Source organism: Cannabis sativa, chromosome 7, assembly GCF_029168945.1.
Source record: "Cannabis sativa cultivar Pink pepper isolate KNU-18-1 chromosome 7, ASM2916894v1, whole genome shotgun sequence".
Taxonomy (NCBI): domain Eukaryota; kingdom Viridiplantae; phylum Streptophyta; class Magnoliopsida; order Rosales; family Cannabaceae; genus Cannabis; species Cannabis sativa.
In genome coordinates this window covers 43528357-43550630 of record NC_083607.1, presented here as the reverse complement: position 1 = coordinate 43550630, position 22274 = coordinate 43528357, and the positions used below count along the sequence as shown (strand labels likewise).

Below are 22274 nucleotides of genomic sequence, written 5' to 3'. Positions count from 1 at the left end.
AATTTCGGAATGATTATTGTAATCGGGAAATTTGTGTACTTGGCTTGAGGGAGGAGAGGGGTTCGCTATAAATGACTATTCGCACAATACATTTCGGGTGCGATCATACCGGCACTAATGCCGGATCCCATCGAACTCGCCGATTAAGCGTGCTTGGGCGAGAGTAGTACTAGGATGGGTGACCTCACAGGAAGTCCTCGTGTTGCACCACTAAATTTTTTGTTTTTTTTTAATTTTAATTCTTTTTCTTTATTATAATTTCGGAATGATTATTGTAATCGGGAAATTTGTGTACTTGGCTTGAGGGAGGAGAGGGGTTCGCTATAAATGACTATTCGCACAATACATTTCGGGTGCGATCATACCGGCACTAATGCACGGATCCCATCGAACTCATGATTAAGCGTGCTTGGGCGAGAGTAGTACTAGGATGGGTGACCTCAGGAAGTCCTCGTGTTGCACCCTAAATTTTTTGTTTTTTTTTAATTTTAATTCTTTTTCTTTATTATAATTTCGGAATGATTATTGTAATCGGGAAATTTGTGTACTTGGCTTGAGGGAGGAGAGGGGTTCGCTATAAATGACTATTCGCACAATACATTTCGGGTGCGATCATACCGGCACTAATGCACGGATCCCATCGAACTCGCGAGTTAAGCGTGCTTGGGCGAGAGTAGTACTAGGATGGGTGACCTCTCAGGAAGTCCTCGTGTTGCACCCCTAAATTTTTTGTTTTTTTAATTTTAATTCTTTTTCTTTATTATAATTTCGGAATGATTATTGTAATCGGGAAATTTGTGTACTTGGCTTGAGGGAGGAGAGGGGTTCGCTATAAATGACTATTCGCACAATACATTTCGGGTGCGATCATACCGGCACTAATGCACGGATCCCATCGAACTTCCGCGAGTTAAGCGTGCTTGGGCGAGAGTAGTACTAGGATGGGTGACCTCCTGGGAAGTCCTCGTGTTGCACCCCTAAATTTTTTGTTTTTTTAATTTTAATTCTTTTTCTTTATTATAATTTCGGAATGATTATTGTAATCGGGAAATTTGTGTACTTGGCTTGAGGGAGGAGAGGGGTTCGCTATAAATGACTATTCCGCACAATACATTTCGGGTGCGATCATACCTGCACTAATGCACCGGATCCCATCGAACTTCCGCGAGTTAAGCGTGCTTGGGCGAGAGTAGTACTAGGATGGGTGACCTCACAGGAAGTCCTCGTGTTGCACCCCTAAATTTTTTGTTTTTTTAATTTTAATTCTTTTTCTTTATTATAATTTCGGAATGATTATTGTAATCGGGAAATTTGTGTACTTGGCTTGAGGGAGGAGAGGGGTTCGCTATAAATGACTATTCGCACAATACATTTCGGGTGCGATCATACCGGCACTAATGCACGGATCCCATCGAACTCCGCGAGTTAAGCGTGCTTGGGCGAGAGTAGTACTAGGATGGGTGACCTCTGGGAAGTCCTCGTGTTGCACCACTAAATTTTTTGTTTTTTTTAATTTTAATTCTTTTTCTTTATTATAATTTCGGAATGATTATTGTAATCGGGAAATTTGTGTACTTGGCTTGAGGGAGGAGAGGGGTTCGCTATAAATGACTATTCCGCACAATACATTTCGGGTGCGATCATACCTGCACTAATGCACCGGATCCCATCGAACTCGCGAGTTAAGCGTGCTTGGGCGAGAGTAGTACTAGGATGGGTGACCTCACAGGAAGTCCTCGTGTTGCACCCCTAAATTTTTTGTTTTTTTTTAATTTTAATTCTTTTTCTTTATTATAATTTCGGAATGATTATTGTAATCGGGAAATTTGTGTACTTGGCTTGAGGGAGGAGAGGGGTTCGCTATAAATGACTATTCCGCACAATACATTTCGGGTGCGATCATACCAGCACTAATGCACCGGATCCCATCAGAACTCAGCAGTTAAGCGTGCTTGGGCGAGAGTAGTACTAGGATGGGTGACCTCACGGGAAGTCCTCGTGTTGCACCCGAAATTTTTTGTTTTTTTTTAATTTTAATTCTTTTTCTTTATTATAATTTCGGAATGATTATTGTAATCGGGAAATTTGTGTACTTGGCTTGAGGGAGGAGAGGGGTTCGCTATAAATGACTATTCGCACAATACATTTCGGGTGCGATCATACCGGCACTAATGCACGGATCCCATCAGAACTCCTCAGTTAAGCGTGCTTGGGCGAGAGTAGTACTAGGATGGGTGACCTCCTGGGAAGTCCTCGTGTTGCACCCCTAAATTTTTTGTTTTTTTTTAATTTTAATTCTTTTTCTTTATTATAATTTCGGAATGATTATTGTAATCGGGAAATTTGTGTACTTGGCTTGAGGGAGGAGAGGGGTTCGCTATAAATGACTATTCCGCACAATACATTTCGGGTGCGATCATACCAGCACTAATGCACCGGATCCCATCAGAACTCCGCAGTTAAGCGTGCTTGGGCGAGAGTAGTACTAGGATGGGTGACCTCCTGGAAGTCCTCGTTTTGCACCCCTAAATTTTTTGTTTTTTTTAATTTTAATTCTTTTTCTTTATTATAATTTCGGAATGATTATTGTAATCGGGAAATTTGTGTACTTGGCTTGAGGGAGGAGAGGGGTTCGCTATAAATGACTATTCCGCACAATACATTTCGGGTGCGATCATACCAGCACTAATGCACCGGATCCCATCAGAACTCCGCAGTTAAGCGTGCTTGGGCGAGAGTAGTACGAGGAGGAAGTCCTCGTGTTGCACCCCTAAATCTTTTGTTTTTTTAATTTTAATTTTTTTTCTTTATTATAATTTCGGAATGATTATTGTAATCGGGAAATTTGTGTACTTGGCTTGAGGGAGGAGAGGGGTTCGCTATAAATGACTATTCCGCACAATACATTTCGGGTGCGATCATACCGGCACTAATGCACGGATCCCATCGAACTCGCCGCAGTTAAGCGTGCTTGGGCGAGAGTAGTACTAGGATGGGTGACCTCCTGGGAAGTCCTCGTGTTGCACCCCTAAATTTTTTGTTTTTTTTTAATTTTAATTCTTTTTCTTTATTATAATTTCGGAATGATTATTGTAATCGGGAAATTTGTGTACTTGGCTTGAGGGAGGAGAGGGGTTCGCTATAAATGACTATTCGCACAATACATTTCGGGTGCGATCATACCGGCACTAATGCCGGATCCCATCGAACTCGCCGAGTTAAGCGTGCTTGGGCGAGAGTAGTACTAGGATGGGTGACCTCTGGGAAGTCCTCGTGTTGCACCCAAATTTTTGTTTTTTTTAATTTTAATTCTTTTTCTTTATTATAATTTCGGAATGATTATTGTAATCGGGAAATTTGTGTACTTGGCTTGAGGGAGGAGAGGGGTTCGCTATAAATGACTATTCGCACAATACATTTCGGGTGCGATCATACCGGCACTAATGCACGGATCCCATCGAACTCATGAGTTAAGCGTGCTTGGGCGAGAGTAGTACTAGGATGGGTGACCTCCTGGGAAGTCCTCGTGTTGCACCCCTAAATTTTTTGTTTTTTTTTAATTTTAATTCTTTTTCTTTATTATAATTTCGGAATGATTATTGTAATCGGGAAATTTGTGTACTTGGCTTGAGGGAGGAGAGGGGTTCGCTATAAATGACTATTACGCACAATACATTTCGGGTGCGATCATACCAGCACTAATGCACCGGATCCCATCAGAACTCCGCAGTTAAGCGTGCTTGGGCGAGAGTAGTACTAGGATGGGTGACCTCCTAGGAAGTCCTCGTGTTGCACCCCTAAATTTTTTGTTTTTTTTAATTTTAATTCTTTTTCTTTATTATAATTTCGGAATGATTATTGTAATCGGGAAATTTGTGTACTTGGCTTGAGGGAGGAGAGGGGTTCGCTATAAATGACTATTCGCACAATACATTTCGGGTGCGATCATACCGGCACTAATGCACGGATCCCATCGAACTCGCGAGTTAAGCGTGCTTGGGCGAGAGTAGTACTAGGATGGGTGACCTCACAGGAAGTCCTCGTGTTGCACCCCTAAATTTTTTGTTTTTTTAATTTTAATTCTTTTTCTTTATTATAATTTCGGAATGATTATTGTAATCGGGAAATTTGTGTACTTGGCTTGAGGGAGGAGAGGGGTTCGCTATAAATGACTATTTCGCACAATACATTTCGGGTGCGATCATACCAGCACTAATGCACCGGATCCCATCAGAACTACGCAGTTAAGCGTGCTTGGGCGAGAGTAGTACTAGGATGGGTGACCTCACAGGAAGTCCTCGTGTTGCACCCCTAAATTTTTTGTTTTTTAATTTTAATTCTTTTTCTTTATTATAATTTCGGAATGATTATTGTAATCGGGAAATTTGTGTACTTGGCTTGAGGGAGGAGAGGGGTTCGCTATAAATGACTATTCGCACAATACATTTCGGGTGCGATCATACCGGCACTAATGCACGGATCCCATCGAACTCGCGAGTTAAGCGTGCTTGGGCGAGAGTAGTACTAGGATGGGTGACCTCTGGGAAGTCCTCGTGTTGCACCCACTAAATTTTTGTTTTTTTAATTTTAATTCTTTTTCTTTATTATAATTTCGGAATGATTATTGTAATCGGGAAATTTGTGTACTTGGCTTGAGGGAGGAGAGGGGTTCGCTATAAATGACTATTTCGCACAATACATTTCGGGTGCGATCATACCAGCACTAATGCACCGGATCCCATCAGAACTACGCAGTTAAGCGTGCTTGGGCGAGAGTAGTACTAGGATGGGTGACCTCCTGGGAAGTCCTCGTGTTGCACCCCTAAATTTTTTGTTTTTTTTAATTTTAATTCTTTTTCTTTATTATAATTTCGGAATGATTATTGTAATCGGGAAATTTGTGTACTTGGCTTGAGGGAGGAGAGGGGTTCGCTATAAATGACTATTCGCACAATACATTTCGGGTGCGATCATACCGGCACTAATGCACGGATCCCATCGAACTCGCGAGTTAAGCGTGCTTGGGCGAGAGTAGTACTAGGATGGGTGACCTCTGGGAAGTCCTCGTGTTGCACCCCTAAATTTTTTGTTTTTTAATTTTAATTCTTTTTCTTTATTATAATTTCGGAATGATTATTGTAATCGGGAAATTTGTGTACTTGGCTTGAGGGAGGAGAGGGGTTCGCTATAAATGACTATTCGCACAATACATTTCGGGTGCGATCATACCGGCACTAATGCCGGATCCCATCGAACTCGCGATTAAGCGTGCTTGGGCGAGAGTAGTACTAGGATGGGTGACCTCTGGGAAGTCCTCGTGTTGCACCCACTAAATTTTTTGTTTTTTTTTAATTTTAATTCTTTTTCTTTATTATAATTTCGGAATGATTATTGTAATCGGGAAATTTGTGTACTTGGCTTGAGGGAGGAGAGGGGTTCGCTATAAATGACTATTCGCACAATACATTTCGGGTGCGATCATACCGGCACTAATGCACGGATCCCATCGAACTCGCCGAGTTAAGCGTGCTTGGGCGAGAGTAGTACTAGGATGGGTGACCTCTTGGGAAGTCCTCGTGTTGCACCCCTAAATTTTTTGTTTTTTTTAATTTTAATTCTTTTTCTTTATTATAATTTCGGAATGATTATTGTAATCGGGAAATTTGTGTACTTGGCTTGAGGGAGGAGAGGGGTTCGCTATAAATGACTATTCGCACAATACATTTCGGGTGCGATCATACCGGCACTAATGCACGGATCCCATCGAACTCGCCGAGTTAAGCGTGCTTGGGCGAGAGTAGTACTAGGATGGGTGACCTCACAGGAAGTCCTCGTGTTGCACCCCTAAATTTTTTGTTTTTTAATTTTAATTCTTTTTCTTTATTATAATTTCGGAATGATTATTGTAATCGGGAAATTTGTGTACTTGGCTTGAGGGAGGAGAGGGGTTCGCTATAAATGACTATTCGCACAATACATTTCGGGTGCGATCATACCAGCACTAATGCACCGGATCCCATCAGAACTCCGCAGTTAAGCGTGCTTGGGCGAGAGTAGTACTAGGATGGGTGACCTCTTGGGAAGTCCTCGTGTTGCACCCCTAAATTTTTTGTTTTTTTTAATTTTAATTCTTTTTCTTTATTATAATTTCGGAATGATTATTGTAATCGGGAAATTTGTGTACTTGGCTTGAGGGAGGAGAGGGGTTCGCTATAAATGACTATTCGCACAATACATTTCGGGTGCGATCATACCGGCACTAATGCACGGATCCCATCGAACTCGCGAGTTAAGCGTGCTTGGGCGAGAGTAGTACTAGGATGGGTGACCTCTGGGAAGTCCTCGTGTTGCACCCACTAAATTTTTTGTTTTTTTTAATTTTAATTCTTTTTCTTTATTATAATTTCGGAATGATTATTGTAATCGGGAAATTTGTGTACTTGGCTTGAGGGAGGAGAGGGGTTCGCTATAAATGACTATTCGCACAATACATTTCGGGTGCGATCATACCGGCACTAATGCCGGATCCCATCGAACTCGCGAGTTAAGCGTGCTTGGGCGAGAGTAGTACTAGGATGGGTGACCTCTTGGGAAGTCCTCGTGTTGCACCCCTAAATTTTTTGTTTTTTTTAATTTTAATTCTTTTTCTTTATTATAATTTCGGAATGATTATTGTAATCGGGAAATTTGTGTACTTGGCTTGAGGGAGGAGAGGGGTTCGCTATAAATGACTATTCGCACAATACATTTCGGGTGCGATCATACCGGCACTAATGCACGGATCCCATCGAACTCGCGAGTTAAGCGTGCTTGGGCGAGAGTAGTACTAGGATGGGTGACCTCACAGGAAGTCCTCGTGTTGCACCCCTAAATTTTTTGTTTTTTAATTTTAATTCTTTTTCTTTATTATAATTTCGGAATGATTATTGTAATCGGGAAATTTGTGTACTTGGCTTGAGGGAGGAGAGGGGTTCGCTATAAATGACTATTCGCACAATACATTTCGGGTGCGATCATACCGGCACTAATGCCGGATCCCATCGAACTCGCCGAGTTAAGCGTGCTTGGGCGAGAGTAGTACTAGGATGGGTGACCTCTGGGAAGTCCTCGTGTTGCACCCACTAAATTTTTTGTTTTTTTTAATTTTAATTCTTTTTCTTTATTATAATTTCGGAATGATTATTGTAATCGGGAAATTTGTGTACTTGGCTTGAGGGAGGAGAGGGGTTCGCTATAAATGACTATTCGCACAATACATTTCGGGTGCGATCATACCGGCACTAATGCACGGATCCCATCGAACTCGCGAGTTAAGCGTGCTTGGGCGAGAGTAGTACTAGGATGGGTGACCTCTGGGAAGTCCTCGTGTTGCACCCACTAAATTTTTGTTTTTTAATTTTAATTCTTTTTCTTTATTATAATTTCGGAATGATTATTGTAATCGGGAAATTTGTGTACTTGGCTTGAGGGAGGAGAGGGGTTCGCTATAAATGACTATTCGCACAATACATTTCGGGTGCGATCATACCGGCACTAATGCACGGATCCCATCGAACTCGCCGAGTTAAGCGTGCTTGGGCGAGAGTAGTACTAAGATGGGTGACCTCCTGGGAAGTCCTCGTGTTGCACCCCTAAATTTTTTGTTTTTTTTAATTTTAATTCTTTTTCTTTATTATAATTTCGGAATGATTATTGTAATCGGGAAATTTGTGTACTTGGCTTGAGGGAGGAGAGGGGTTCGCTATAAATGACTATTCCGCACAATACATTTCGGGTGCGATCATACCGGCACTAATGCACGGATCCCATCGAACTCGCGATTAAGCGTGCTTGGGCGAGAGTAGTACTAGGATGGGTGACCTCTGGGAAGTCCTCGTGTTGCACCCACTAAATTTTTTGTTTTTTTAATTTTAATTTTAATTCTTTTTCTTTATTATAATTTCGGAATGATTATTGTAATCGGGAAATTTGTGTACTTGGCTTGAGGGAGGAGAGGGGTTCGCTATAAATGACTATTCGCACAATACATTTCGGGTGCGATCATACCGGCACTAATGCACGGATCCCATCGAACTCATTAAGCGTGCTTGGGCGAGAGTAGTACTAGGATGGGTGACCTCCAGGGAAGTCCTCGTGTTGCACCCCTAAATTTTTTGTTTTTTTAATTTTAATTCTTTTTCTTTATTATAATTTCGGAATGATTATTGTAATCGGGAAATTTGTGTACTTGGCTTGAGGGAGGAGAGGGGTTCGCTATAAATGACTATTCGCACAATACATTTCGGGTGCGATCATACCGGCACTAATGCACGGATCCCATCGAACTCGCGAGTTAAGCGTGCTTGGGCGAGAGTAGTACTAGGATGGGTGACCTCACAGGAAGTCCTCGTGTTGCACCCCTAAATTTTTTGTTTTTTTTTAATTTTAATTCTTTTTCTTTATTATAATTTCGGAATGATTATTGTAATCGGGAAATTTGTGTACTTGGCTTGAGGGAGGAGAGGGGTTCGCTATAAATGACTATTCGCACAATACATTTCGGGTGCGATCATACCGGCACTAATGCACGGATCCCATCGAACTCGCGATTAAGCGTGCTTGGGCGAGAGTAGTACTAGGATGGGTGACCTCTGGGAAGTCCTCGTGTTGCACCCCTAAATTTTTTGTTTTTTTTAATTTTAATTCTTTTTCTTTATTATAATTTCGGAATGATTATTGTAATCGGGAAATTTGTGTACTTGGCTTGAGGGAGGAGAGGGGTTCGCTATAAATGACTATTCCGCACAATACATTTCGGGTGCGATCATACCAGCACTAATGCACGGATCCCATCGAACTCCGCGAGTTAAGCGTGCTTGGGCGAGAGTAGTACTAGGATGGGTGACCTCACAGGAAGTCCTCGTGTTGCACCCCTAAATTTTTTGTTTTTTAATTTTAATTCTTTTTCTTTATTATAATTTCGGAATGATTATTGTAATCGGGAAATTTGTGTACTTGGCTTGAGGGAGGAGAGGGGTTCGCTATAAATGACTATTCGCACAATACATTTCGGGTGCGATCATACCGGCACTAATGCACGGATCCCATCGAACTTCCGCGAGTTAAGCGTGCTTGGGCGAGAGTAGTACTAGGATGGGTGACCTCTGGGAAGTCCTCGTGTTGCACCCCTAAATTTTTTGTTTTTTAATTTTAATTCTTTTTCTTTATTATAATTTCGGAATGATTATTGTAATCGGGAAATTTGTGTACTTGGCTTGAGGGAGGAGAGGGGTTCGCTATAAATGACTATTCGCACAATACATTTCGGGTGCGATCATACCGGCACTAATGCACGGATCCCATCGAACTCGCGAGTTAAGCGTGCTTGGGCGAGAGTAGTACTAGGATGGGTGACCTCACAGGAAGTCCTCGTGTTGCACCCTAAATTTTTTGTTTTTTTTAATTTTAATTCTTTTTCTTTATTATAATTTCGGAATGATTATTGTAATCGGGAAATTTGTGTACTTGGCTTGAGGGAGGAGAGGAGTCGCTATAAATGACTATTCCGCACAATACATTTCGGGTGCGATCATACCAGCACTAATGCCGGATCCCATCGAACTCCGCGAGTTAAGCGTGCTTGGGCGAGAGTAGTACTAGGATGGGTGACCTCACGGGAAGTCCTCGTGTTGCACCCTAAATTTTTTGTTTTTAATTTTAATTTTAATTCTTTTTCTTTATTATAATTTCGGAATGATTATTGTAATCGGGAAATTTGTGTACTTGGCTTGAGGGAGGAGAGGGGTTCGCTATAAATGACTATTCTGCACAATACATTTCGGGTGCGATCATACCAGCACTAATGCACCGGATCCCATCAGAACTCGCGAGTTAAGCGTGCTTGGGCGAGAGTAGTACTAGGATGGGTGACCTCTGGGAAGTCCTCGTGTTGCACCCTAAATTTTTGTTTTTTTTAATTTTAATTCTTTTTCTTTATTATAATTTCGGAATGATTATTGTAATCGGGAAATTTGTGTACTTGGCTTGAGGGAGGAGAGGGGTTCGCTATAAATGACTATTCCGCACAATACATTTCGGGTGCGATCATACCAGCACTAATGCACCGGATCCCATCAGAACTCCGCAGTTAAGCGTGCTTGGGCGAGAGTAGTACTAGGATGGGTGACCTCCTGGGAAGTCCTCGTGTTGCACCCCTAAATTTTTTGTTTTTTTTTAATTTTAATTCTTTTTCTTTATTATAATTTCGGAATGATTATTGTAATCGGGAAATTTGTGTACTTGGCTTGAGGGAGGAGAGGGGTTCGCTATAAATGACTATTCCGCACAATACATTTCGGGTGCGATCATACCAGCACTAATGCACCGGATCCCATCAGAACTCCGAAGTTAAGCGTGCTTGGGCGAGAGTAGTACTAGGATGGGTGACCTCCTGGGAAGTCCTCGTGTTGCACCCCTAAATTTTTTGTTTTTTTTAATTTTAATTCTTTTTCTTTATTATAATTTCGGAATGATTATTGTAATCGGGAAATTTGTGTACTTGGCTTGAGGGAGGAGAGGGGTTCGCTATAAATGACTATTCCGCACAATACATTTCGGGTGCGATCATACCGGCACTAATGCACGGATCCCATCGAACTCGCGAGTTAAGCGTGCTTGGGCGAGAGTAGTACTAGGATGGGTGACCTCCTAGGAAGTCCTCGTGTTGCACCCCTAAATTTTTTGTTTTTTTAATTTTAATTCTTTTTCTTTATTATAATTTCGGAATGATTATTGTAATCGGGAAATTTGTGTACTTGGCTTGAGGGAGGAGAGGGGTTCGCTATAAATGACTATTCCGCACAATACATTTCGGGTGCGATCATACCGGCACTAATGCACGGATCCCATCGAACTCGCGAGTTAAGCGTGCTTGGGCGAGAGTAGTACTAGGATGGGTGACCTCCTAGGAAGTCCTCGTGTTGCACCCCTAAATTTTTTGTTTTTTTAATTTTAATTCTTTTTCTTTATTATAATTTCGGAATGATTATTGTAATCGGGAAATTTGTGTACTTGGCTTGAGGGAGGAGAGGGGTTCGCTATAAATGACTATTCGCACAATACATTTCGGGTGCGATCATACCGGCACTAATGCCGGATCCCATCGAACTCCGCAGTTAAGCGTGCTTGGGCGAGAGTAGTACTAGGATGTGTGACCTCTGGGAAGTCCTCGTGTTGCACCCACTAAATTTTTTGTTTTTTTTAATTTTAATTCTTTTTCTTTATTATAATTTCGGAATGATTATTGTAATCGGGAAATTTGTGTACTTGGCTTGAGGGAGGAGAGGGGTTCGCTATAAATGACTATTCCGCACAATACATTTCGGGTGCGATCATACCGGCACTAATGCACGGATCCCATCGAACTCGCGAGTTAAGCGTGCTTGGGCGAGAGTAGTACTAGGATGGGTGACCTCTGGGAAGTCCTCGTGTTGCACCCCTAAATTTTTTGTTTTTTAATTTTAATTCTTTTTCTTTATTATAATTTCGGAATGATTATTGTAATCGGGAAATTTGTGTACTTGGCTTGAGGGAGGAGAGGGGTTCGCTATAAATGACTATTCGCACAATACATTTCGGGTGCGATCATACCGGCACTAATGCACGGATCCCATCGAACTCCGCGAGTTAAGCGTGCTTGGGCGAGAGTAGTACTAGGATGGGTGACCTCTGGGAAGTCCTCGTGTTGCACCCACTAAATTTTTTGTTTTTTAATTTTAATTCTTTTTCTTTATTATAATTTCGGAATGATTATTGTAATCGGGAAATTTGTGTACTTGGCTTGAGGGAGGAGAGGGGTTCGCTATAAATGACTATTCGCACAATACATTTCGGGTGCGATCATACCGGCACTAATGCACGGATCCCATCGAACTCGCGATTAAGCGTGCTTGGGCGAGAGTAGTACTAGGATGGGTGACCTCCTGGGAAGTCCTCGTGTTGCACCCCTAAATTTTTTGTTTTTTTAATTTTAATTCTTTTTCTTTATTATAATTTCGGAATGATTATTGTAATCGGGAAATTTGTGTACTTGGCTTGAGGGAGGAGAGGGGTTCGCTATAAATGACTATTCTGCACAATACATTTCGGGTGCGATCATACCAGCACTAATGCACCGGATCCCATCGGAACTCCGCAGTTAAGCGTGCTTGGGCGAGAGTAGTACTAGGATGGGTGACCTCCTGGGAAGTCCTCGTGTTGCACCCCTAAATTTTTTGTTTTTTTTTAATTTTAATTCTTTTTCTTTATTATAATTTCGGAATGATTATTGTAATCGGGAAATTTGTGTACTTGGCTTGAGGGAGGAGAGGGGTTCGCTATAAATGACTATTCGCACAATACATTTCGGGTGCGATCATACCGGCACTAATGCCGGATCCCATCGAACTCGCGAGTTAAGCGTGCTTGGGCGAGAGTAGTACTAGGATGGGTGACCTTCTGGGAAGTCCTCGTGTTGCACCCCTAAATTTTTTGTTTTTTTTAATTTTAATTCTTTTTCTTTATTATAATTTCGGAATGATTATTGTAATCGGGAAATTTGTGTACTTGGCTTGAGGGAGGAGAGGGGTTCGCTATAAATGACTATTCCGCACAATACATTTCGGGTGCGATCATACCGGCACTAATGCAGGATCCCATCGAACTCAGATTAAGCGTGCTTGGGCGAGAGTAGTACTAGGATGGGTGACCTCACAGGAAGTCCTCGTGTTGCACCCCTAAATTTTTTGTTTTTAATTTTAATTCTTTTTCTTTATTATAATTTCGGAATGATTATTGTAATCGGGAAATTTGTGTACTTGGCTTGAGGGAGGAGAGGGGTTCGCTATAAATGACTATTCTGCACAATACATTTCGGGTGCGATCATACCAGCACTAATGCACCGGATCCCATCAGAACTCCGCAGTTAAGCGTGCTTGGGCGAGAGTAGTACTAGGATGGGTGACCTCCTGGGAAGTCCTCGTGTTGCAACCCTAAATTTTTTGTTTTTTTTAATTTTAATTCTTTTTCTTTATTATAATTTCGGAATGATTATTGTAATCGGGAAATTTGTGTACTTGGCTTGAGGGAGGAGAGGGGTTCGCTATAAATGACTATTCGCACAATACATTTCGGGTGCGATCATACCGGCACTAATGCACGGATCCCATCGAACTCGCGAGTTAAGCGTGCTTGGGCGAGAGTAGTACTAGGATGGGTGACCTCTGGGAAGTCCTCGTGTTGCACCCCTAAATTTTTTGTTTTTTTTAATTTTAATTCTTTTTCTTTATTATAATTTCGGAATGATTATTGTAATCGGGAAATTTGTGTACTTGGCTTGAGGGAGGAGAGGGGTTCGCTATAAATGACTATTCTGCACAATACATTTTGGGTGCAATCATACCAGCACTAATGCACGGATCCCATCGAACTCCGCGATTAAGCGTGCTTGGGCGAGAGTAGTACTAGGATGGGTGACCTCTGGGAAGTCCTCGTGTTGCACCCACTAAATTTTTTGTTTTTTTAATTTTAATTCTTTTTCTTTATTATAATTTCGGAATGATTATTGTAATCGGGAAATTTGTGTACTTGGCTTGAGGGAGGAGAGGGGTTCGCTATAAATGACTATTCCGCACAATACATTTCGGGTGCGATCATGCCAGCACTAATGCACCGGATCCCATCAGAACTCCGCAGTTAAGCGTGCTTGGGCGAGAGTAGTACTAGGATGGGTGACCTCCTGGGAAGTCCTCGTGTTGCACCCCTAAATTTTTTGTTTTTTTTAATTTTAATTCTTTTTCTTTATTATAATTTCGGAATGATTATTGTAATCGGGAAATTTGTGTACTTGGCTTGAGGGAGGAGAGGGGTTCGCTATAAATGACTATTCCGCACAATACATTTCGGGTGCGATCATACCGGCACTAATGCACGGATCCCATCGAACTCGCGATTAAGCGTGCTTGGGCGAGAGTAGTACTAGGATGGGTGACCTCACAGGAAGTCCTCGTGTTGCACCCCTAAATTTTTTGTTTTTTTTAATTTTAATTCTTTTTCTTTATTATAATTTCGGAATGATTATTGTAATCGGGAAATTTGTGTACTTGGCTTGAGGGAGGAGAGGAGTCGCTATAAATGACTATTCCGCACAATACATTTCGGGTGCGATCATACCAGCACTAATGCACCGGATCCCATCGAACTCGCGAGTTAAGCGTGCTTGGGCGAGAGTAGTACTAGGATGGGTGACCTCCCGGGAAGTCCTCGTGTTGCACCCCTAAATTTTTTGTTTTTTTTTAATTTTAATTCTTTTTCTTTATTATAATTTCGGAATGATTATTGTAATCGGGAAATTTGTGTACTTGGCTTGAGGGAGGAGAGGGGTTCGCTATAAATGACTATTCGCACAATACATTTCGGGTGCGATCATACCAGCACTAATGCACCGGATCCCATCAGAACTCCGCGATTAAGCGTGCTTGGGCGAGAGTAGTACTAGGATGGGTGACCTCTGGGAAGTCCTCGTGTTGCACCCTAAATTTTTTGTTTTTTTTAATTTTAATTCTTTTTCTTTATTATAATTTCGGAATGATTATTGTAATCGGGAAATTTGTGTACTTGGCTTGAGGGAGGAGAGGGGTTCGCTATAAATGACTATTCGCACAATACATTTCGGGTGCGATCATACCGGCACTAATGCACGGATCCCATCGAACTCCGCGAGTTAAGCGTGCTTGGGCGAGAGTAGTACTAGGATGGGTGACCTCTGGGAATTCCTCGTGTTGCACCCCTAAATTTTTTGTTTTTTTTAATTTTAATTCTTTTTCTTTATTATAATTTCGGAATGATTATTGTAATCGGGAAATTTGTGTACTTGGCTTGAGGGAGGAGAGGGGTTCGCTATAAATGACTATTCGCACAATACATTTCGGGTGCGATCATACCGGCCTATGCCCATCGAACTCCGATTAAGCGTGCTTGGGCGAGAGTAGTACTAGGATGGGTGACCTCAGGAAGTCCTCGTGTTGCACCCCTAAATTTTTTGTTTTTAATTTTAATTCTTTTTCTTTATTATAATTTCGGAATGATTATTGTAATCGGGAAATTTGTGTACTTGGCTTGAGGGAGGAGAGGGGTTCGCTATAAATGACTATTCGCACAATACATTTCGGGTGCGATCATACCGGCACTAATGCACGGATCCCATCGAACTCCGCGAGTTAAGCGTGCTTGGGCGAGAGTAGTACTAGGATGGGTGACCTCACAGGAAGTCCTCGTGTTGCACCCCTAAATTTTTTGTTTTTTAATTTTAATTCTTTTTCTTTATTATAATTTCGGAATGATTATTGTAATCGGGAAATTTGTGTACTTGGCTTGAGGGAGGAGAGGGGTTCGCTATAAATGACTATTCGCACAATACATTTCGGGTGCGATCATACCGGCACTAATGCACGGATCCCATCGAACTCGATTAAGCGTGCTTGGGCGAGAGTAGTACTAGGATGGGTGACCTCACAGGAAGTCCTCGTGTTGCACCCCTAAATTTTTTGTTTTTTAATTTTAATTCTTTTTCTTTATTATAATTTCGGAATGATTATTGTAATCGGGAAATTTGTGTACTTGGCTTGAGGGAGGAGAGGGGTTCGCTATAAATGACTATTCGCACAATACATTTCGGGTGCGATCATACCGGCACTAATGCCGGATCCCATCGAACTCGCGATTAAGCGTGCTTGGGCGAGAGTAGTACTAGGATGGGTGACCTCCTGGGAAGTCCTCGTGTTGCACCCCTAAATTTTTTGTTTTTTTTTAATTTTAATTCTTTTTCTTTATTATAATTTCGGAATGATTATTGTAATCGGGAAATTTGTGTACTTGGCTTGAGGGAGGAGAGGGGTTCGCTATAAATGACTATTCGCACAATACATTTCGGGTGCGATCATACCGGCACTAATGCACGGATCCCATCGAACTCCGCCGATTAAGCGTGCTTGGGCGAGAGTAGTACTAGGATGGGTGACCTCCTGGGAAGTCCTCGTGTTGCACCCCTAAATTTTTTGTTTTTTTTAATTTTAATTCTTTTTCTTTATTATAATTTCGGAATGATTATTGTAATCGGGAAATTTGTGTACTTGGCTTGAGGGAGGAGAGGGGTTCGCTATAAATGACTATTCCGCACAATACATTTCGGGTGCGATCATACCGGCACTAATGCACGGATCCCATCGAACTCGCGATTAAGCGTGCTTGGGCGAGAGTAGTACTAGGATGGGTGACCTCTGGGAAGTCCTCGTGTTGCACCCTAAATTTTTTGTTTTTTAATTTTAATTCTTTTTCTTTATTATAATTTCGGAATGATTATTGTAATCGGGAAATTTGTGTACTTGGCTTGAGGGAGGAGAGGGGTTCGCTATAAATGACTATTCGCACAATACATTTCGGGTGCGATCATACCAGCACTAATGCACGGATCCCATCGAACTCGCGAGTTAAGCGTGCTTGGGCGAGAGTAGTACTAGGATGGGTGACCTCCTAGGAAGTCCTCGTGTTGCACCCCTAAATTTTTTGTTTTTTTAATTTTAATTCTTTTTCTTTATTATAATTTCGGAATGATTATTGTAATCGGGAAATTTGTGTACTTGGCTTGAGGGAGGAGAGGGGTTCGCTATAAATGACTATTCCGCACAATACATTTCGGGTGCGATCATACCAGCACTAATGCACCGGATCCCATCAGAACTCCGCAGTTAAGCGTGCTTGGGCGAGAGTAGTACTAGGATGGGTGACCTCACAGGAAGTCCTCGTGTTGCACCCCTAAATTTTTTTGTTTTTTTTTAATTTTAATTCTTTTTCTTTATTATAATTTCGGAATGATTATTGTAATCGGGAAATTTGTGTACTTGGCTTGAGGGAGGAGAGGGGTTCGCTATAAATGACTATTCCGCACAATACATTTCGGGTGCGATCATACCGGCACTAATGCACGGATCCCATCGAACTCGCGAGTTAAGCGTGCTTGGGCGAGAGTAGTACTAGGATGGGTGACCTCCTGGGAAGTCCTCGTGTTGCACCCCTAAATTTTTTGTTTTTTTTTAATTTTAATTCTTTTTCTTTATTATAATTTCGGAATGATTATTGTAATCGGGAAATTTGTGTACTTGGCTTGAGGGAGGAGAGGGGTTCGCTATAAATGACTATTCGCACAATACATTTCGGGTGCGATCATACCAGCACTAATGCACCGGATCCCATCAGAACTCCGCAGTTAAGCGTGCTTGGGCGAGAGTAGTACTAGGATGGGTGACCTCCTGGGAAGTCCTCGTGTTGCACCCCTAAATTTTTTGTTTTTTAATTTTAATTCTTTTTCTTTATTATAATTTCGGAATGATTATTGTAATCGGGAAATTTGTGTACTTGGCTTGAGGGAGGAGAGGGGTTCGCTATAAATGACTATTCGCACAATACATTTCGGGTGCGATCATACCAGCACTAATGCACCGGATCCCATCAGAACTCCGCAGTTAAGCGTGCTTGGGCGAGAGTAGTACTAGGATGGGTGACCTCCTAGGAAGTCCTCGTGTTGCACCCCTAAATTTTTTGTTTTTTTTAATTTTAATTCTTTTTCTTTATTATAATTTCGGAATGATTATTGTAATCGGGAAATTTGTGTACTTGGCTTGAGGGAGGAGAGGGGTTCGCTATAAATGACTATTCCGCACAATACATTTCGGGTGCGATCATACCGGCACTAATGCACGGATCCCATCGAACTCGCGAGTTAAGCGTGCTTGGGCGAGAGTAGTACTAGGATGGGTGACCTTCTGGGAAGTCCTCGTGTTGCACCCCTAAATTTTTTGTTTTTTTAATTTTAATTCTTTTTCTTTATTATAATTTCGGAATGATTATTGTAATCGGGAAATTTGTGTACTTGGCTTGAGGGAGGAGAGGGGTTCGCTATAAATGACTATTCGCACAATACATTTCGGGTGCGATCATACCGGCACTAATGCACGGATCCCATCGAACTCCGCGAGTTAAGCGTGCTTGGGCGAGAGTAGTACTAGGATGGGTGACCTCTGGGAAGTCCTCGTGTTGCACCCCTAAATTTTTTGTTTTTTAATTTTAATTCTTTTTCTTTATTATAATTTCGGAATGATTATTGTAATCGGGAAATTTGTGTACTTGGCTTGAGGGAGGAGAGGGGTTCGCTATAAATGACTATTCTGCACAATACATTTCGGGTGCGATCATACCGGCACTAATGCCGGATCCCATCGAACTTCCGCCGATTAAGCGTGCTTGGGCGAGAGTAGTACTAGGATGGGTGACCTCCTGGGAAGTCCTCGTGTTGCACCCCTAAATTTTTTGTTTTTTTAATTTTAATTCTTTTTCTTTATTATAATTTCGGAATGATTATTGTAATCGGGAAATTTGTGTACTTGGCTTGAGGGAGGAGAGGGGTTCGCTATAAATGACTATTCGCACAATACATTTCGGGTGCGATCATACCGGCACTAATGCACGGATCCCATCGAACTCCGCGATTAAGCGTGCTTGGGCGAGAGTAGTACTAGGATGGGTGACCTCCTGGAAGTCCTCGTGTTGCACCCCTAAATTTTTTGTTTTTTTAATTTTAATTCTTTTTCTTTATTATAATTTCGGAATGATTATTGTAATCGGGAAATTTGTGTACTTGGCTTGAGGGAGGAGAGGGGTTCGCTATAAATGACTATTCGCACAATACATTTCGGGTGCGATCATACCGGCACTAATGCACGGATCCCATCGAACTCGCTGAGTTAAGCGTGCTTGGGCGAGAGTAGTACTAGGATGGGTGACCTCCTGGGAAGTCCTCGTGTTGCACCCCTAAATTTTTTGTTTTTTTTTAATTTTAATTCTTTTTCTTTATTATAATTTCGGAATGATTATTGTAATCGGGAAATTTGTGTACTTGGCTTGAGGGAGGAGAGGGGTTCGCTATAAATGACTATTCGCACAATACATTTCGGGTGCGATCATACCGGCACTAATGCACGGATCCCATCGAACTCGCGAGTTAAGCGTGCTTGGGCGAGAGTAGTACTAGGATGGGTGACCTCCAGGAAGTCCTCGTGTTGCACCAAATTTTTGTTTTTAATTTTAATTCTTTTTCTTTATTATAATTTCGGAATGATTATTGTAATCGGGAAATTTGTGTACTTGGCTTGAGGGAGGAGAGGGGTTCGCTATAAATGACTATTCGCACAATACATTTCGGGTGCGATCATACCGGCACTAATGCACGGATCCCATCGAACTCGCAGTTAAGCGTGCTTGGGCGAGAGTAGTACTAGGATGGGTGACCTCCTGGGAAGTCCTCGTGTTGCACCCCTAAATTTTTTGTTTTTTTTTAATTTTAATTCTTTTTCTTTATTATAATTTCGGAATGATTATTGTAATCGGGAAATTTGTGTACTTGGCTTGAGGGAGGAGAGGGGTTCGCTATAAATGACTATTCGCACAATACATTTCGGGTGCGATCATACCGGCACTAATGCCGGATCCCATCGAACTCGCGATTAAGCGTGCTTGGGCGAGAGTAGTACTAGGATGGGTGACCTCTGGGAAGTCCTCGTGTTGCACCCACTAAATTTTTTGTTTTTTTAATTTTAATTCTTTTTCTTTATTATAATTTCGGAATGATTATTGTAATCGGGAAATTTGTGTACTTGGCTTGAGGGAGGAGAGGGGTTCGCTATAAATGACTATTCGCACAATACATTTCGGGTGCGATCATACCGGCACTAATGCACGGATCCCATCGAACTCGCCGAGTTAAGCGTGCTTGGGCGAGAGTAGTACTAGGATGGGTGACCTCCTGGGAAGTCCTCGTGTTGCACCCCTAAATTTTTTGTTTTTTTTTAATTTTAATTCTTTTTCTTTATTATAATTTCGGAATGATTATTGTAATCGGGAAATTTGTGTACTTGGCTTGAGGGAGGAGAGGGGTTCGCTATAAATGACTATTCGCACAATACATTTCGGGTGCGATCATACCGGCACTAATGCCGGATCCCATCGAACTCGCGATTAAGCGTGCTTGGGCGAGAGTAGTACTAGGATGGGTGACCTCCTGGGAAGTCCTCGTGTTGCACCCCTAAATTTTTTGTTTTTTTTAATTTTAATTCTTTTTCTTTATTATAATTTCGGAATGATTATTGTAATCGGGAAATTTGTGTACTTGGCTTGAGGGAGGAGAGGGGTTCGCTATAAATGACTATTCGCACAATACATTTCGGGTGCGATCATACCGGCACTAATGCACGGATCCCATCGAACTCCGCCGATTAAGCGTGCTTGGGCGAGAGTAGTACTAGGATGGGTGACCTCTGGGAAGTCCTCGTGTTGCACCCCTAAATTTTTTGTTTTTTAATTTTAATTCTTTTTCTTTATTATAATTTCGGAATGATTATTGTAATCGGGAAATTTGTGTACTTGGCTTGAGGGAGGAGAGGGGTTCGCTATAAATGACTATTCGCACAATACATTTCGGGTGCGATCATACCGGCACTAATGCACGGATCCCATCGAACTCGCGATTAAGCGTGCTTGGGCGAGAGTAGTACTAGGATGGGTGACCTCCTTGGAAGTCCTCGTGTTGCACCCCTAAATTTTTTGTTTTTTTTAATTTTAATTCTTTTTCTTTATTATAATTTCGGAATGATTATTGTAATCGGGAAATTTGTGTACTTGGCTTGAGGGAGGAGAGGGGTTCGCTATAAATGACTATTCGCACAATACATTTCGGGTGCGATCATACCGGCACTAATGCACGGATCCCATCGAACTCGCGATTAAGCGTGCTTGGGCGAGAGTAGTACTAGGATGGGTGACCTCCTGGGAAGTCCTCGTGTTGCACCCCTAAATTTTTTGTTTTTTTAATTTTAATTCTTTTTCTTTATTATAATTTCGGAATGATTATTGTAATCGGGAAATTTGTGTACTTGGCTTGAGGGAGGAGAGGGGTTCGCTATAAATGACTATTCCGCACAATACATTTCGGGTGCGATCATACCAGCACTAATGCACGGATCCCATCGAACTCGCGATTAAGCGTGCTTGGGCGAGAGTAGTACTAGGATGGGTGACCTCTGGGAAGTCCTCGTGTTGCACCCTAAATTTTTTGTTTTTTAATTTTAATTCTTTTTCTTTATTATAATTTCGGAATGATTATTGTAATCGGGAAATTTGTGTACTTGGCTTGAGGGAGGAGAGGGGTTCGCTATAAATGACTATTCGCACAATACATTTCGGGTGCGATCATACCAGCACTAATGCACCGGATCCCATCAGAACTCCGCAGTTAAGCGTGCTTGGGCGAGAGTAGTACTAGGATGGGTGACCTCAGGAAGTCCTCGTGTTGCACCACTAAATTTTTTGTTTTTTTTAATTTTAATTCTTTTTCTTTATTATAATTTCGGAATGATTATTGTAATCGGGAAATTTGTGTACTTGGCTTGAGGGAGGAGAGGGGTTCGCTATAAATGACTATTCCGCACAATACATTTCGGGTGCGATCATACCGGCACTAATGCACGGATCCCATCGAACTCGCGATTAAGCGTGCTTGGGCGAGAGTAGTACTAGGATGGGTGACCTCTGGGAAGTCCTCGTGTTGCACCCCTAAATTTTTTGTTTTTTTTAATTTTAATTCTTTTTCTTTATTATAATTTCGGAATGATTATTGTAATCGGGAAATTTGTGTACTTGGCTTGAGGGAGGAGAGGGGTTCGCTATAAATGACTATTCGCACAATACATTTCGGGTGCGATCATACCGGCACTAATGCCGGATCCCATCGAACTCCGCGATTAAGCGTGCTTGGGCGAGAGTAGTACTAGGATGGGTGACCTCCTGGGAAGTCCTCGTGTTGCACCACTAAATTTTTTGTTTTTTTTAATTTTAATTCTTTTTCTTTATTATAATTTCGGAATGATTATTGTAATCGGGAAATTTGTGTACTTGGCTTGAGGGAGGAGAGGGGTTCGCTATAAATGACTATTCCGCACAATACATTTCGGGTGCGATCATACCGGCACTAATGCCGGATCCCATCGAACTCCGCGATTAAGCGTGCTTGGGCGAGAGTAGTACTAGGATGGGTGACCTCACGGGAAGTCCTCGTGTTGCACCCACTAAATTTTTTGTTTTTTTTAATTTTAATTCTTTTTCTTTATTATAATTTCGGAATGATTATTGTAATCGGGAAATTTGTGTACTT

General features: G+C 41.8%; 56 non-coding genes and 30 pseudogenes across 56 annotated transcripts; all 86 read left to right on the top strand.

Moving 5' to 3' along the window:
* The first annotated feature begins 95 nt into the window (after positions 1-95).
* Positions 96-211, top strand: LOC133029369 (5S ribosomal RNA; annotated as a pseudogene).
* A 140-nt stretch (positions 212-351) lies between these two features.
* Positions 352-465, top strand: LOC133029373 (5S ribosomal RNA; annotated as a pseudogene).
* A 139-nt stretch (positions 466-604) lies between these two features.
* LOC133029627 (5S ribosomal RNA) lies at positions 605-721 on the top strand. Its single transcript, XR_009683750.1, has one exon. It is a non-coding gene; the product is annotated as a 5S ribosomal RNA (ribosomal RNA).
* Positions 722-859: 138 nt separating this feature from the next.
* LOC133029593 (5S ribosomal RNA) lies at positions 860-978 on the top strand. Its single transcript, XR_009683716.1, has one exon. It is a non-coding gene; the product is annotated as a 5S ribosomal RNA (ribosomal RNA).
* Positions 979-1117: 139 nt separating this feature from the next.
* LOC133029562 (5S ribosomal RNA) lies at positions 1118-1237 on the top strand. The gene has a single exon (XR_009683686.1). It is a non-coding gene; the product is annotated as a 5S ribosomal RNA (ribosomal RNA).
* Positions 1238-1375: 138 nt separating this feature from the next.
* LOC133029735 (5S ribosomal RNA) lies at positions 1376-1492 on the top strand (annotated as a pseudogene).
* A 140-nt stretch (positions 1493-1632) lies between these two features.
* On the top strand, positions 1633-1750 carry LOC133029570 (5S ribosomal RNA). Its single transcript, XR_009683694.1, has one exon. It is a non-coding gene; the product is annotated as a 5S ribosomal RNA (ribosomal RNA).
* A 141-nt stretch (positions 1751-1891) lies between these two features.
* On the top strand, positions 1892-2010 carry LOC133029486 (5S ribosomal RNA). The gene has a single exon (XR_009683608.1). It is a non-coding gene; the product is annotated as a 5S ribosomal RNA (ribosomal RNA).
* Positions 2011-2149: 139 nt separating this feature from the next.
* Positions 2150-2267, top strand: LOC133029496 (5S ribosomal RNA). The gene has a single exon (XR_009683618.1). It is a non-coding gene; the product is annotated as a 5S ribosomal RNA (ribosomal RNA).
* A 141-nt stretch (positions 2268-2408) lies between these two features.
* LOC133029484 (5S ribosomal RNA) lies at positions 2409-2526 on the top strand. Its single transcript, XR_009683606.1, has one exon. It is a non-coding gene; the product is annotated as a 5S ribosomal RNA (ribosomal RNA).
* A 140-nt stretch (positions 2527-2666) lies between these two features.
* On the top strand, positions 2667-2771 carry LOC133029714 (5S ribosomal RNA; annotated as a pseudogene).
* Positions 2772-2910: 139 nt separating this feature from the next.
* Positions 2911-3029, top strand: LOC133029579 (5S ribosomal RNA). Its single transcript, XR_009683703.1, has one exon. It is a non-coding gene; the product is annotated as a 5S ribosomal RNA (ribosomal RNA).
* A 140-nt stretch (positions 3030-3169) lies between these two features.
* On the top strand, positions 3170-3285 carry LOC133029911 (5S ribosomal RNA; annotated as a pseudogene).
* A 136-nt stretch (positions 3286-3421) lies between these two features.
* LOC133029539 (5S ribosomal RNA) lies at positions 3422-3538 on the top strand. Its single transcript, XR_009683663.1, has one exon. It is a non-coding gene; the product is annotated as a 5S ribosomal RNA (ribosomal RNA).
* Positions 3539-3679: 141 nt separating this feature from the next.
* LOC133029434 (5S ribosomal RNA) lies at positions 3680-3798 on the top strand. The gene has a single exon (XR_009683553.1). It is a non-coding gene; the product is annotated as a 5S ribosomal RNA (ribosomal RNA).
* Positions 3799-3937: 139 nt separating this feature from the next.
* LOC133029618 (5S ribosomal RNA) lies at positions 3938-4054 on the top strand. Its single transcript, XR_009683741.1, has one exon. It is a non-coding gene; the product is annotated as a 5S ribosomal RNA (ribosomal RNA).
* Positions 4055-4193: 139 nt separating this feature from the next.
* LOC133029501 (5S ribosomal RNA) lies at positions 4194-4312 on the top strand. The gene has a single exon (XR_009683626.1). It is a non-coding gene; the product is annotated as a 5S ribosomal RNA (ribosomal RNA).
* A 137-nt stretch (positions 4313-4449) lies between these two features.
* Positions 4450-4565, top strand: LOC133029730 (5S ribosomal RNA; annotated as a pseudogene).
* Positions 4566-4704: 139 nt separating this feature from the next.
* LOC133029469 (5S ribosomal RNA) lies at positions 4705-4823 on the top strand. The gene has a single exon (XR_009683589.1). It is a non-coding gene; the product is annotated as a 5S ribosomal RNA (ribosomal RNA).
* Positions 4824-4962: 139 nt separating this feature from the next.
* Positions 4963-5078, top strand: LOC133029682 (5S ribosomal RNA). The gene has a single exon (XR_009683806.1). It is a non-coding gene; the product is annotated as a 5S ribosomal RNA (ribosomal RNA).
* A 137-nt stretch (positions 5079-5215) lies between these two features.
* Positions 5216-5329, top strand: LOC133029366 (5S ribosomal RNA; annotated as a pseudogene).
* Positions 5330-5470: 141 nt separating this feature from the next.
* LOC133029568 (5S ribosomal RNA) lies at positions 5471-5588 on the top strand. Its single transcript, XR_009683692.1, has one exon. It is a non-coding gene; the product is annotated as a 5S ribosomal RNA (ribosomal RNA).
* Positions 5589-5727: 139 nt separating this feature from the next.
* On the top strand, positions 5728-5845 carry LOC133029672 (5S ribosomal RNA). Its single transcript, XR_009683795.1, has one exon. It is a non-coding gene; the product is annotated as a 5S ribosomal RNA (ribosomal RNA).
* A 137-nt stretch (positions 5846-5982) lies between these two features.
* Positions 5983-6101, top strand: LOC133029914 (5S ribosomal RNA). The gene has a single exon (XR_009683860.1). It is a non-coding gene; the product is annotated as a 5S ribosomal RNA (ribosomal RNA).
* A 139-nt stretch (positions 6102-6240) lies between these two features.
* Positions 6241-6356, top strand: LOC133029729 (5S ribosomal RNA; annotated as a pseudogene).
* A 140-nt stretch (positions 6357-6496) lies between these two features.
* Positions 6497-6612, top strand: LOC133029702 (5S ribosomal RNA). Its single transcript, XR_009683826.1, has one exon. It is a non-coding gene; the product is annotated as a 5S ribosomal RNA (ribosomal RNA).
* A 139-nt stretch (positions 6613-6751) lies between these two features.
* On the top strand, positions 6752-6868 carry LOC133029617 (5S ribosomal RNA). The gene has a single exon (XR_009683740.1). It is a non-coding gene; the product is annotated as a 5S ribosomal RNA (ribosomal RNA).
* A 137-nt stretch (positions 6869-7005) lies between these two features.
* Positions 7006-7121, top strand: LOC133029910 (5S ribosomal RNA; annotated as a pseudogene).
* A 140-nt stretch (positions 7122-7261) lies between these two features.
* Positions 7262-7377, top strand: LOC133029727 (5S ribosomal RNA; annotated as a pseudogene).
* Positions 7378-7514: 137 nt separating this feature from the next.
* LOC133029581 (5S ribosomal RNA) lies at positions 7515-7632 on the top strand. Its single transcript, XR_009683705.1, has one exon. It is a non-coding gene; the product is annotated as a 5S ribosomal RNA (ribosomal RNA).
* A 140-nt stretch (positions 7633-7772) lies between these two features.
* Positions 7773-7887, top strand: LOC133029350 (5S ribosomal RNA; annotated as a pseudogene).
* A 145-nt stretch (positions 7888-8032) lies between these two features.
* Positions 8033-8145, top strand: LOC133029825 (5S ribosomal RNA; annotated as a pseudogene).
* Positions 8146-8283: 138 nt separating this feature from the next.
* On the top strand, positions 8284-8400 carry LOC133029616 (5S ribosomal RNA). Its single transcript, XR_009683739.1, has one exon. It is a non-coding gene; the product is annotated as a 5S ribosomal RNA (ribosomal RNA).
* A 140-nt stretch (positions 8401-8540) lies between these two features.
* Positions 8541-8655, top strand: LOC133029885 (5S ribosomal RNA; annotated as a pseudogene).
* A 140-nt stretch (positions 8656-8795) lies between these two features.
* On the top strand, positions 8796-8913 carry LOC133029563 (5S ribosomal RNA). Its single transcript, XR_009683687.1, has one exon. It is a non-coding gene; the product is annotated as a 5S ribosomal RNA (ribosomal RNA).
* Positions 8914-9050: 137 nt separating this feature from the next.
* On the top strand, positions 9051-9168 carry LOC133029790 (5S ribosomal RNA; annotated as a pseudogene).
* A 137-nt stretch (positions 9169-9305) lies between these two features.
* On the top strand, positions 9306-9422 carry LOC133029640 (5S ribosomal RNA). The gene has a single exon (XR_009683764.1). It is a non-coding gene; the product is annotated as a 5S ribosomal RNA (ribosomal RNA).
* Positions 9423-9560: 138 nt separating this feature from the next.
* On the top strand, positions 9561-9677 carry LOC133029582 (5S ribosomal RNA). Its single transcript, XR_009683706.1, has one exon. It is a non-coding gene; the product is annotated as a 5S ribosomal RNA (ribosomal RNA).
* A 142-nt stretch (positions 9678-9819) lies between these two features.
* Positions 9820-9937, top strand: LOC133029528 (5S ribosomal RNA). The gene has a single exon (XR_009683652.1). It is a non-coding gene; the product is annotated as a 5S ribosomal RNA (ribosomal RNA).
* A 138-nt stretch (positions 9938-10075) lies between these two features.
* On the top strand, positions 10076-10194 carry LOC133029661 (5S ribosomal RNA). Its single transcript, XR_009683784.1, has one exon. It is a non-coding gene; the product is annotated as a 5S ribosomal RNA (ribosomal RNA).
* A 141-nt stretch (positions 10195-10335) lies between these two features.
* LOC133029349 (5S ribosomal RNA) lies at positions 10336-10454 on the top strand. Its single transcript, XR_009683505.1, has one exon. It is a non-coding gene; the product is annotated as a 5S ribosomal RNA (ribosomal RNA).
* A 140-nt stretch (positions 10455-10594) lies between these two features.
* On the top strand, positions 10595-10711 carry LOC133029566 (5S ribosomal RNA). Its single transcript, XR_009683690.1, has one exon. It is a non-coding gene; the product is annotated as a 5S ribosomal RNA (ribosomal RNA).
* Positions 10712-10850: 139 nt separating this feature from the next.
* On the top strand, positions 10851-10967 carry LOC133029565 (5S ribosomal RNA). The gene has a single exon (XR_009683689.1). It is a non-coding gene; the product is annotated as a 5S ribosomal RNA (ribosomal RNA).
* A 138-nt stretch (positions 10968-11105) lies between these two features.
* On the top strand, positions 11106-11220 carry LOC133029705 (5S ribosomal RNA). The gene has a single exon (XR_009683829.1). It is a non-coding gene; the product is annotated as a 5S ribosomal RNA (ribosomal RNA).
* A 141-nt stretch (positions 11221-11361) lies between these two features.
* On the top strand, positions 11362-11477 carry LOC133029681 (5S ribosomal RNA). The gene has a single exon (XR_009683805.1). It is a non-coding gene; the product is annotated as a 5S ribosomal RNA (ribosomal RNA).
* A 137-nt stretch (positions 11478-11614) lies between these two features.
* On the top strand, positions 11615-11731 carry LOC133029644 (5S ribosomal RNA). Its single transcript, XR_009683768.1, has one exon. It is a non-coding gene; the product is annotated as a 5S ribosomal RNA (ribosomal RNA).
* Positions 11732-11869: 138 nt separating this feature from the next.
* Positions 11870-11985, top strand: LOC133029743 (5S ribosomal RNA; annotated as a pseudogene).
* A 139-nt stretch (positions 11986-12124) lies between these two features.
* Positions 12125-12243, top strand: LOC133029413 (5S ribosomal RNA). Its single transcript, XR_009683535.1, has one exon. It is a non-coding gene; the product is annotated as a 5S ribosomal RNA (ribosomal RNA).
* A 140-nt stretch (positions 12244-12383) lies between these two features.
* On the top strand, positions 12384-12499 carry LOC133029711 (5S ribosomal RNA). The gene has a single exon (XR_009683835.1). It is a non-coding gene; the product is annotated as a 5S ribosomal RNA (ribosomal RNA).
* A 140-nt stretch (positions 12500-12639) lies between these two features.
* On the top strand, positions 12640-12753 carry LOC133029905 (5S ribosomal RNA; annotated as a pseudogene).
* A 137-nt stretch (positions 12754-12890) lies between these two features.
* On the top strand, positions 12891-13009 carry LOC133029438 (5S ribosomal RNA). Its single transcript, XR_009683557.1, has one exon. It is a non-coding gene; the product is annotated as a 5S ribosomal RNA (ribosomal RNA).
* A 139-nt stretch (positions 13010-13148) lies between these two features.
* Positions 13149-13264, top strand: LOC133029680 (5S ribosomal RNA). Its single transcript, XR_009683804.1, has one exon. It is a non-coding gene; the product is annotated as a 5S ribosomal RNA (ribosomal RNA).
* Positions 13265-13404: 140 nt separating this feature from the next.
* Positions 13405-13520, top strand: LOC133029761 (5S ribosomal RNA; annotated as a pseudogene).
* Positions 13521-13660: 140 nt separating this feature from the next.
* Positions 13661-13779, top strand: LOC133029421 (5S ribosomal RNA). Its single transcript, XR_009683542.1, has one exon. It is a non-coding gene; the product is annotated as a 5S ribosomal RNA (ribosomal RNA).
* Positions 13780-13919: 140 nt separating this feature from the next.
* On the top strand, positions 13920-14035 carry LOC133029846 (5S ribosomal RNA; annotated as a pseudogene).
* Positions 14036-14174: 139 nt separating this feature from the next.
* LOC133029530 (5S ribosomal RNA) lies at positions 14175-14292 on the top strand. The gene has a single exon (XR_009683654.1). It is a non-coding gene; the product is annotated as a 5S ribosomal RNA (ribosomal RNA).
* A 140-nt stretch (positions 14293-14432) lies between these two features.
* On the top strand, positions 14433-14550 carry LOC133029521 (5S ribosomal RNA). Its single transcript, XR_009683646.1, has one exon. It is a non-coding gene; the product is annotated as a 5S ribosomal RNA (ribosomal RNA).
* Positions 14551-14688: 138 nt separating this feature from the next.
* LOC133029630 (5S ribosomal RNA) lies at positions 14689-14805 on the top strand. Its single transcript, XR_009683752.1, has one exon. It is a non-coding gene; the product is annotated as a 5S ribosomal RNA (ribosomal RNA).
* Positions 14806-15184: 379 nt separating this feature from the next.
* LOC133029574 (5S ribosomal RNA) lies at positions 15185-15302 on the top strand. Its single transcript, XR_009683698.1, has one exon. It is a non-coding gene; the product is annotated as a 5S ribosomal RNA (ribosomal RNA).
* A 137-nt stretch (positions 15303-15439) lies between these two features.
* LOC133029872 (5S ribosomal RNA) lies at positions 15440-15553 on the top strand (annotated as a pseudogene).
* Positions 15554-15690: 137 nt separating this feature from the next.
* On the top strand, positions 15691-15805 carry LOC133029783 (5S ribosomal RNA; annotated as a pseudogene).
* A 140-nt stretch (positions 15806-15945) lies between these two features.
* LOC133029609 (5S ribosomal RNA) lies at positions 15946-16063 on the top strand. The gene has a single exon (XR_009683732.1). It is a non-coding gene; the product is annotated as a 5S ribosomal RNA (ribosomal RNA).
* Positions 16064-16203: 140 nt separating this feature from the next.
* Positions 16204-16318, top strand: LOC133029908 (5S ribosomal RNA; annotated as a pseudogene).
* A 136-nt stretch (positions 16319-16454) lies between these two features.
* On the top strand, positions 16455-16571 carry LOC133029560 (5S ribosomal RNA). The gene has a single exon (XR_009683684.1). It is a non-coding gene; the product is annotated as a 5S ribosomal RNA (ribosomal RNA).
* Positions 16572-16710: 139 nt separating this feature from the next.
* LOC133029459 (5S ribosomal RNA) lies at positions 16711-16829 on the top strand. Its single transcript, XR_009683576.1, has one exon. It is a non-coding gene; the product is annotated as a 5S ribosomal RNA (ribosomal RNA).
* A 142-nt stretch (positions 16830-16971) lies between these two features.
* On the top strand, positions 16972-17088 carry LOC133029537 (5S ribosomal RNA). Its single transcript, XR_009683661.1, has one exon. It is a non-coding gene; the product is annotated as a 5S ribosomal RNA (ribosomal RNA).
* A 140-nt stretch (positions 17089-17228) lies between these two features.
* LOC133029649 (5S ribosomal RNA) lies at positions 17229-17347 on the top strand. The gene has a single exon (XR_009683773.1). It is a non-coding gene; the product is annotated as a 5S ribosomal RNA (ribosomal RNA).
* A 137-nt stretch (positions 17348-17484) lies between these two features.
* LOC133029433 (5S ribosomal RNA) lies at positions 17485-17603 on the top strand. The gene has a single exon (XR_009683552.1). It is a non-coding gene; the product is annotated as a 5S ribosomal RNA (ribosomal RNA).
* Positions 17604-17743: 140 nt separating this feature from the next.
* Positions 17744-17860, top strand: LOC133029549 (5S ribosomal RNA). Its single transcript, XR_009683672.1, has one exon. It is a non-coding gene; the product is annotated as a 5S ribosomal RNA (ribosomal RNA).
* A 138-nt stretch (positions 17861-17998) lies between these two features.
* Positions 17999-18115, top strand: LOC133029610 (5S ribosomal RNA). The gene has a single exon (XR_009683733.1). It is a non-coding gene; the product is annotated as a 5S ribosomal RNA (ribosomal RNA).
* A 138-nt stretch (positions 18116-18253) lies between these two features.
* LOC133029785 (5S ribosomal RNA) lies at positions 18254-18371 on the top strand (annotated as a pseudogene).
* Positions 18372-18509: 138 nt separating this feature from the next.
* On the top strand, positions 18510-18625 carry LOC133029713 (5S ribosomal RNA). Its single transcript, XR_009683837.1, has one exon. It is a non-coding gene; the product is annotated as a 5S ribosomal RNA (ribosomal RNA).
* A 138-nt stretch (positions 18626-18763) lies between these two features.
* On the top strand, positions 18764-18881 carry LOC133029572 (5S ribosomal RNA). The gene has a single exon (XR_009683696.1). It is a non-coding gene; the product is annotated as a 5S ribosomal RNA (ribosomal RNA).
* Positions 18882-19021: 140 nt separating this feature from the next.
* Positions 19022-19137, top strand: LOC133029863 (5S ribosomal RNA; annotated as a pseudogene).
* A 132-nt stretch (positions 19138-19269) lies between these two features.
* LOC133029546 (5S ribosomal RNA) lies at positions 19270-19385 on the top strand. Its single transcript, XR_009683669.1, has one exon. It is a non-coding gene; the product is annotated as a 5S ribosomal RNA (ribosomal RNA).
* A 140-nt stretch (positions 19386-19525) lies between these two features.
* LOC133029365 (5S ribosomal RNA) lies at positions 19526-19639 on the top strand (annotated as a pseudogene).
* Positions 19640-19778: 139 nt separating this feature from the next.
* LOC133029554 (5S ribosomal RNA) lies at positions 19779-19896 on the top strand. Its single transcript, XR_009683678.1, has one exon. It is a non-coding gene; the product is annotated as a 5S ribosomal RNA (ribosomal RNA).
* Positions 19897-20036: 140 nt separating this feature from the next.
* LOC133029782 (5S ribosomal RNA) lies at positions 20037-20151 on the top strand (annotated as a pseudogene).
* A 139-nt stretch (positions 20152-20290) lies between these two features.
* On the top strand, positions 20291-20407 carry LOC133029804 (5S ribosomal RNA; annotated as a pseudogene).
* Positions 20408-20544: 137 nt separating this feature from the next.
* On the top strand, positions 20545-20660 carry LOC133029814 (5S ribosomal RNA; annotated as a pseudogene).
* A 139-nt stretch (positions 20661-20799) lies between these two features.
* LOC133029742 (5S ribosomal RNA) lies at positions 20800-20915 on the top strand (annotated as a pseudogene).
* Positions 20916-21054: 139 nt separating this feature from the next.
* On the top strand, positions 21055-21169 carry LOC133029906 (5S ribosomal RNA; annotated as a pseudogene).
* Positions 21170-21305: 136 nt separating this feature from the next.
* Positions 21306-21422, top strand: LOC133029512 (5S ribosomal RNA). The gene has a single exon (XR_009683637.1). It is a non-coding gene; the product is annotated as a 5S ribosomal RNA (ribosomal RNA).
* A 140-nt stretch (positions 21423-21562) lies between these two features.
* Positions 21563-21677, top strand: LOC133029884 (5S ribosomal RNA; annotated as a pseudogene).
* Positions 21678-21816: 139 nt separating this feature from the next.
* Positions 21817-21932, top strand: LOC133029599 (5S ribosomal RNA). Its single transcript, XR_009683722.1, has one exon. It is a non-coding gene; the product is annotated as a 5S ribosomal RNA (ribosomal RNA).
* Positions 21933-22072: 140 nt separating this feature from the next.
* Positions 22073-22188, top strand: LOC133029596 (5S ribosomal RNA). The gene has a single exon (XR_009683719.1). It is a non-coding gene; the product is annotated as a 5S ribosomal RNA (ribosomal RNA).
* Positions 22189-22274: the final 86 nt, after the last annotated feature.